Source organism: Rhododendron vialii, chromosome 6a (genome assembly GCF_030253575.1).
Source record: "Rhododendron vialii isolate Sample 1 chromosome 6a, ASM3025357v1".
In the NCBI taxonomy this organism is placed as follows: domain Eukaryota; kingdom Viridiplantae; phylum Streptophyta; class Magnoliopsida; order Ericales; family Ericaceae; genus Rhododendron; species Rhododendron vialii.
In genome coordinates, this window is record NC_080562.1 from 3,280,590 (window position 1) to 3,289,061 (window position 8,472).

The 8,472-nt window shown below is 36.0% G+C and overlaps 1 non-coding gene across 1 annotated transcript; it reads left to right on the forward strand.

The window, feature by feature from the left end:
* The first annotated feature begins 8,190 nt into the window (after nucleotides 1-8,190).
* Nucleotides 8,191-8,298, forward strand: LOC131331631 (small nucleolar RNA snoR100). Its single transcript, XR_009201440.1, has one exon. It is a non-coding gene; the product is annotated as a small nucleolar RNA snoR100 (small nucleolar RNA).
* Nucleotides 8,299-8,472: the final 174 nt, after the last annotated feature.

The following is an 8,472-nucleotide window of genomic DNA, read 5'->3' on the forward strand; positions in this document are numbered from 1 at the left end:
CTACCTTGACCTTTTAATGGAAAATACTCTGTATGCTTCTTCTTTTTTTTTTTATCAGAAAATACTCTGTATGCTGCCATGACCTTTTTTCGCCACTTGGTTATCGGGAAAGAAATTATTAGGAAATTCTTTCTGCCGGAGGTGAAAATCGGAAATAATAGGTTTTCTATCATTGCCGTTGTATTCCTCATAGTGTGTTTATTGGTATAACTTAAACTATTTATTTTGTACGGCTCACAAAGTACTAGTATATTCAGGAAAAAAATTAACTTGATCGAATATCGATAGATACATTATTACAATTTGGATTTTAATTTATAAAATGGACGATCTGATTCTGTCAAGTGAAATTATTAGTGACCTTCCATTTTATAAACCAAAATTCAAATTTTGATACACTTATCAATGTACGATCAAGCTAATTTTTTGAAAGATTGTACTACGCTGCGAGTTTTAGAAGATGAACGGTTTAGATCACCAATAAACAATTTTAAGCATGAAGATTTGTTTTGAAATGTGGGAAAAATTCAAAATACCCCTTAACCTTTACTCTAAATTTCAATTAGACTCCCAAACTTTCAAAAAAATCAATTTTACTCCCAACGTTATCTTCCGTTAATCAAAACGCCCCATTCATGACTAACGGATTTCGTTAAAAGCTCTGTTAAATAGCGTCCCGATCGAATTTCAATGATCCGAGTCGTTCAATGTGTTCAGAACATGGTTTCAGAGTACCCGAGAGACGGGAGGGGTCGTTTGATTAGCGGAAGATAACGTTGGGAGTCAAATTGATTCTTTTAAAAGGTTGAGAGTCTAATTGAAATTTAGAGTAAAGGTTGGGGGTATTTTGAAATTTCCCTAATTTGGCCACTACACTCCGTTCCGCTTTCTTTCTAAACCTTCTTTTTCAAAAAGAAGGTAATTTCAAACTCAATATAATGAAAATGAAAAATATTTTTTTGACTTTTTTTTGTATCGTTTAAAAGATCTCAATGAAATCTATCAAATAAGATTTATATTGATGAAAAAATTATTTGCGTAAACACATAATTTTTGAATTTAAAACTACCTCATTTTTTAAAAAGTTTTTTTCCAAAGAAAGTGGAACACCCAGAGACGAGCGAAACAGTAAGAAGGGGCAACTTCTAAAGAAAGAGAACTGATGAAGAAGTCACTGTCTGATCAAAAAAAAAAGAAAAAAGAAGTCACTGTCAACTATCAAGCACTTGGCACTGCATTACGTTAATTAATTTATGTGGCTAATCCATCGTTTAAGCTACCTAAGTACAACTTTTTAGTAAAATTAGTAGTAAAAAAGTAGGGAGTATGCTTCTTTAATCCATCCAGACGTCATTCCTTACGTAAGGGTCACGAATGCATATTTTTTACTGTAATTTTTATTGGAAGCAATTACAGTACTAATATAGTCCGTACTTTTTTGTAGTAATAACAATAGTAATAACTCAGAGAATAACTTATTTCTATTCATAGAACCATGCAATCACAGCCCGCAGTTTTGATAATTGATGGTTGAGATATATATTTTTATATTTTGATTGATAAAAAATATCTTTTATCGATAAAAATTAGCTTTTAATCCGGATTGTCTAAAACACTTTTGGACGTTCGTGATTGACCTTCGTAACTATTTACAGAACCCTTCGCAAATAAGTTTTTCTAAATAACTCAAGTGTCCAATCACACCGCTTACTTGCGAGGGAACCCAATTAAAGTGGGAGCAAAGCTCCACATGGCCTGCCTTTTAGGTGTTTTTGAGGATAAAAAAAGAAGAAGCTTTGTATGACTTGACCCTAAAGAAATTGATAACACTTATTTAAGAGTTTTGGAACTTCAGACCTTAAGAGAAAGTAAATCTTTAGGGTGTTTACGCTAATGATTAACTTATGCAGAATAATTTTTTGGTTTTGTTCTTATTTAATTTAATTTATTTTTGGCATTTGTTAGTTTTAAAGGTAAACTTTTATGTAATATGAGTGAGTAAGAATGAGAGAAACCGAAAAAGTAAAAAATTATGACTTTTACACAAGTACTTTGGGAAATATTCAAATAAAAGCTTAAAAAGTCAATTTTTGGATTTTTTCTTAGATATTTTCCAAAATATTATCTAAAAGTCATAATTTTTTTACTTTTTCGATTCCTCTCGTCCTTGCTCATCCATATCACATAAAATTTTGATATAAAACTAACAAATACAAAAAAAAAAAGAATAAGAATAAGGACAAAACTAAAAAATTGTGATGCATAAGTTAATTACTAGTGTGAACGGAGTAAGTTTCAAATCTTAACCACGAGGCCAATCCCATCGGAGATAAATGATGTCCGTTCTTAAAACAGAGGTGCTACAGTTCCCGACGGTAGGATCCCGATCGGATTCCCGATGGTGCGCCGGGCCCACTCCGGCCACCGAACGGCTGATCTGAGCCGTCCAAAAATTCTATAAAAAAAAAATTCGAGTGGGCCCATGCGAGAATCAACGGCATCCAATGTGTGTAGGTAGCCGATCCGAACACTCCATTTTTGTGTGTATTAGATGGCATCCGACGTGTGTAGGTGGCCGATACAAACACTCCATTTTTGTGTGCATCCTACACATGTCAGATGCCTTTGATTCTCACATGGGCCCACTTGATTTTTTTTTTTTAGAATTTTTGGACGGGTCGGATCAGCCGTTCGGTGGCCGGAATAGGCCCGGCGCGCCGTCGGGAATCCGGTCGGGATCCCACCGTCGGGAACCTTAGACTTTCTGTTCTTAAAAAATCCCACACCTATGCCAGTCTATTATGAAGATATATACATAAGATAATTTATCCCATCTAGAGATGTAGTGATACAGACAAATAAATAAAATGCAGTAAACACAAGAAAAATAGAAGTTTGTGCCAAAAACAAAAGGAAAAATGACAAATAGCTTTGGGATAGTGCTAGCTACAATGGGCTTAAAAAATTGGGAGAAAAAAAAACCCGGTATGAAGCTAGTATTAAATAATTCTTGTGACTGCTTCCAAGTAATTTGACACAGAACATGAAGAAAAAAGGGTTTACAGAAGAGAAAATTAAATAAATACTCTCTGGCACAGAAGTACAGAACTGGGGCATCTAATTACTATTTGTTTACTTGAAGGAATAAAGTCGCTCTGTGGAACAGCCGAACAGGAGCTTGCGGCTGTGTCTAAATTTTGGGTCCACTCCGGTCTCATTCCGATAATCGGAAGCGTTCATTTTGTAGAGCTCTTCGAGTAAAATAGTTATGCAAAAAATCAGCTTAATTGGACATCATTAAGTACTTGATCGTAACCCATATAACTCTCTGTCCATGGGTTAATTAGGCACTTCATGATATCCAATTAAGCTGATTTTTTGCATAGCTATTCTACTCGAAGAGCTCTACGAAGTGAACGCTTCCGATCATCAGAGCGAGATTAGAGTGGGCTCAGAATTCGAGCACAGCCGCAAGCTATTGCCCCTAAGGGGACAGTAGCGCCCCGTGTTTGGGGACTATATATGCTCTTTCAAAAGCACACGCTAAAAAAAATAAAAAAAAAGCACCACTCAACTCAACTAAAATCAAATCTTTTAATTAAAGGGATGCTCTCTCTCAAAATCTCCAAAGTCCAAACCCTAGCAGCCAACAGCCCTTCCCCTCCCCCCCTTCACAGGTAGCGGGAGGGGAGGGATCCTTTCCCTCTGATCTCTCTCATTTTGTTCTCTTTCCCCCACTGTTGAACCGTCTTCTCTCTCAATTCCATAACTGAAATTCAGGTGTCCATTTGGAATTTTTTAGTCAGATCATTTTTCGACGACGTTCCAGGGGTTTGGGTTTCAGTGGTTGTGGGTAAGATGTTTTTCACCACCGTTCTCAGCCTCCATCTTCTCAAATCTATGACCTGACGCCGTCTACAGAGTTTGTTGGGCGACCAGCTCCCAACGATGTGTTCCTATTTCGTGAAGATCAAGTTGGTTGCGAAAGAATGGTTGTGGATATCTCGGCGATACTTCTTTTATTTTGTTATTTGTTTTAATAATGTCCTCATATGGGGGGTTTCTTCTCATTCTGTAGGCGTGACGCATTTATGTGCTTATACGTTCTTTCTGTTGGAGTGTTCGATTTGTGAACTCCTAACCTTTTCCCATGGAAATCTTTTGATGAATATCTCTTCTCAACTTGTGACCAAAAAAAAAAAAAAAAACCTCATCTTAAATCTTACCCTAGTCTCACAAATTCACCAAAAAAGAGAAGTTGACCAAGTCTTCCCACCAGAGAAGAAGCTTTGTTTGGTTGACATTTTAGTTTAGTTTAGTTTTGGTAGTGAATGGAGAGAGAAATAAAATAATGATTGAAGAGATGGATAATAATTAGAGAGAGATAAATAGAGATGATAAAGTAATAATTAGAGAACTAGGATAATGATTGAAAAAAGGAAAAATCTAAAATCAGCCCACTGGGCTGACAATAAGAAGTGTGAATGTGTATTAAAAAGTGTAAAAAAAATATAGAAATAAATGTTTTCCTTATTCTCTTGTGTGCTTATTGTCAACCCACTGGGTTGACAATAGAAAGACCGTTGAAAAAAAAAATAAAGTAATAATTAAAAAACTAAACTAAAATGGTAACCAAACATAACCACTTGTGTTACCTATTTGGGAAGTAGAAATAGTTTATAAAGGTGGGGGCCACCTCCCTTAAGTCTAAGTAATTAGGTTAAACTACCAATATAATTACTTAAACCAAAATCCTGGATTAAACCAATAAGTTAGGTTAGGGAGATTAGATAGATGCGCCAGCTAACACTAGCGGACAAAATAACACTTTTTCGGTGCAAAGATATGATGAGGGTAACACTTTTCAGAGAATCTTGTAATTAATTAATTAATTAATGTATAAAAGATTATAACGATTGGAAAAATTAGACAAAAATGGCAAGCCGCTTCAACTCTTTTAGTTCTAAAGCTTAGATAGATTAATAAAAGTTAATTATGTCGTTATGATAACTTTTTTTTTTCCTGACGATTAAGAGTGTTCGGACCAGTTTACTCTCATCTCAGCTAATGTCCTTTCATGTTCGGTCAATGACAAGTCATCAATGCCAGACTAAATAATTTACGAGAAACTTCTTGTAGTTTACTACCAAGAATTTGACCATGATCAATTGAGAATCAAATTCACCAAACAACCGGACTAACCCTTGAGGCTGAGCGCCGGGTATAATAAACTATGTGATTCTATCATAAATTGCTATGAATTCCATTGGTCTGATTAGGATGATATTTCTGGTAATAATCAAACCTGGCCTTACTAGAACTAGGAGTAGAAAATAAAATAAAATACAATATCTGTGATGTGGTGAGGGCATCCATTCTATATATATAATAAAGAATTCAATAATTGATGATGACCAAACGAGCCTTCAATTTTTTTTCATTTCCTCTATACTGCTTTAGACACTTGTCCAGATTATTTGAAACTTTATACGTGGATATATAGAGAAATAATCTAATATAATTTATTGAAGTCGGTGGTTATGCATGGGGAACAAGCTCTTACAAGCGAGAAGTTTTTGGGTTCCGGACAGGTACCACACATGCGATACTCTGTCGGCGATCTTAGTCGTTCAAACGTGTTATGAACGGTTTGAATTTTTAAAAAAGAATAAGAGGGGAGAGAGTAGTCAAGTGAAAAAATAAACCTGAACACCGACGGATACTACCAGGCGGTGCCGAGCTCGGCCTTTCTCGCCATATCTTCAATAATGGTGACGGAGTACTATAAATTGGATGTAAAGTGATCACATGAACCTAAGATGCGTTGGACGAGGCATCCCATAAGGGCGGCCATATCACAGACTTTTCCCCGACAAATTATTATAGTACCCCCCTACTACTTGTTGTCCTTTTTCTTTCCCTCACTTATAGGGTTTACTAATATGGAGTAATAATGAACTGTAAAAGAGAAAAGAAATTGGTAAGAATATGTGCACGTAGTTGAATGAGTCCTGCTATACGCACCGAAGGCTGCTCTACTAAAATCGTACCGACGGTCGTATCGAGCCGTCTCTGGCCACTGGACGGCTGATTCGATCCGTCCAAAAATTTTATAAAAAAAACGAGGGGGATTGCGCAAGAATCAATAACATTCGATGTGTGTAGGGTGCTTCATCTAAATACCATTTTTTTGTATATACACATATATACATAAATTCACGAAAAAATGGTGTTTGGATCAAGCACTCTAGACACATCGGATGTAGTTGATTTTCGCGGAGAACCCTCGTTTTTTTTTATAGAATTTTTGGACTGCTCTGATCGGCCATCCAGTGCCGGAAACGGCCCAGCGTGGATGTCGATACAATTTTGGGATGGGAGCCGTCGGTCCGCATAGGATTTCTGTAGTTGAATCATGAGCTGGGTTCAACCTCAACGATTGTCATTTGATTGGACGACAACGAGAGATTGTTCTAACACGTGCGTGGTGCAAGTTTGGATCCCATTATGGATTTCTTTGCAGAGTGATTATTCAGTGCTTGGCGGCACCACATGGTACTTCAGGGGTCTTTTCCACTATACATTGGTGTGAGAGTCACATGTTTTTTGGTGGAGTCAACGCTCACTTTTGGAGGAAAACGAACTCGAAGTATGTGTAGCCAACAACTATGCAGGATGAAAAAGTCCATGGAACATCACATGACAGTACTCCAAAAGTAAGTAACAGTTTTCCTTCTTTGTATGAGTGATCGAGGTAGCAAGTACTGAGCCTAAGTTTAGCTAAGATTCTTTGGATTTTTTTATTTTGTCATTATTAAAAAAAACTGCACTTGTTAGTTTTGCGCCTAACTTTAGTGTATGATTGATTCGTTTCGTCAAGACGAGTAGAAAAAGTAAAATTATGACTTTTACCCAAATATTTTTGAAATATCCAAGAAAAATCCCAGTTTTTGGGGTTTTTTCTTGGATATTTCTGAAAAAATTTGAATAAAAGCCATAATTTTTTATTTTTTCGATTCCTTTTTTGAAAGGAATTAATAATCCACAAAAGATAGGTGCAAGACTAATAAATCCGAATAAAATTTGAATAATAACAAAATAAGAAAAAGTGCCAAAAATCTTCTTATCAGAACTTAGCCTCACTTCATTTCAATCATTGCAGTACTCATTAAGAGCTTTGATCAGCGGTTTTGTTAATTGGGCCGACGAAATGGAAAACGTAAAATTACAACGTTAACAAGTAATTGTCCCCACCAGTCTCAAAGCTTCAGAACCGGCCCATGATCTGGGCCAGAATGGGCCCAATTTAATAGTTCCCACCCAAAAATATTCTGTTGACCAAAAAAAAAAAAACGCCAATTAAAGAAAAAGAACAAGTCTGAATATGGATTATTGACCAACATTGTGTCCCCTCTATGACATGAAAATATCAAGAAGAAAAATAAAATGTTATACGTACAACGCATTTGAATATAACACAAATGTACAACATATAAATTGGTTTACCAAAAAGTTGCCAGGCAGGGTCCCCTCCAATTCGGTCCTATGTAGCTCCGCTCCCGACTCTTGGAGAAATGCTGCAGGAGCCCCAAAATTACTTGTGAATATTCTTGTGTTTTTATTAGGTACATACTGTTGACCAAATCAATCAACTAATTGAAGCTCGAGTATGAGGCAAATTTGTGAAGAATATATTGTGACTTAGCAAAGTTGGCTAGTGTTTTGTGTGTGTGTGTCAAGCAAGGATGGGACCAGGGGGTCTAGTGGTGGCGGCCGCTACGATAAGAATTTTAGAAAATGTAATTATTATATGTGAAAAAAAAATTTATCCCCAACTTATATAGTCTCGCCACTGCTAGGTTTTTTTCCTTATTTTTTTTATTATATACTAGTCAAAAATCTTCTATTATTTTTTTTTAAGAAATGAGACCCAACAAAGTATTCTAAATTTAAATCCAATGGGCTAAAGTGAAAAAAATATAAATGATGATATATTATTAAGAAGAAAAAAAACTCCACTTTCTAACCCTAAAATAACTTAACCTAAAAAATTAAGGGAATATAATTATAATGCCACTCCCAAAAGGGAGTGTGGTTATCAATTTGGGAAATCTATATAGGGATTTTGAGAGTGACATTATAAATTTGGGAAGTGACATGATCTTTTTGCATACCGATGCTTTAGACTATCAATGAAGGAAGCATGGTAATATTCACATAAATTGAATTGAGTCTTTAGACCTGCCCTCTTTAATGCCATTTGGCTTTGATTTGGGGGCATGGTTCCGCAGCAAAACTGGTATAGGGGGGCTACTGTTTAAGTGGTATTCTGAGAGTAGCCACTTTGGGCATATTATCAAAGGTTAAGTCTGTCTCCAATCTTCTCTCGCACCATACCCCCAATGATTGAGAACTACATGGGTTCTGTTGTTGTTATTGTTGGAGTGGCATTATCGATACCCAAACTTAAAG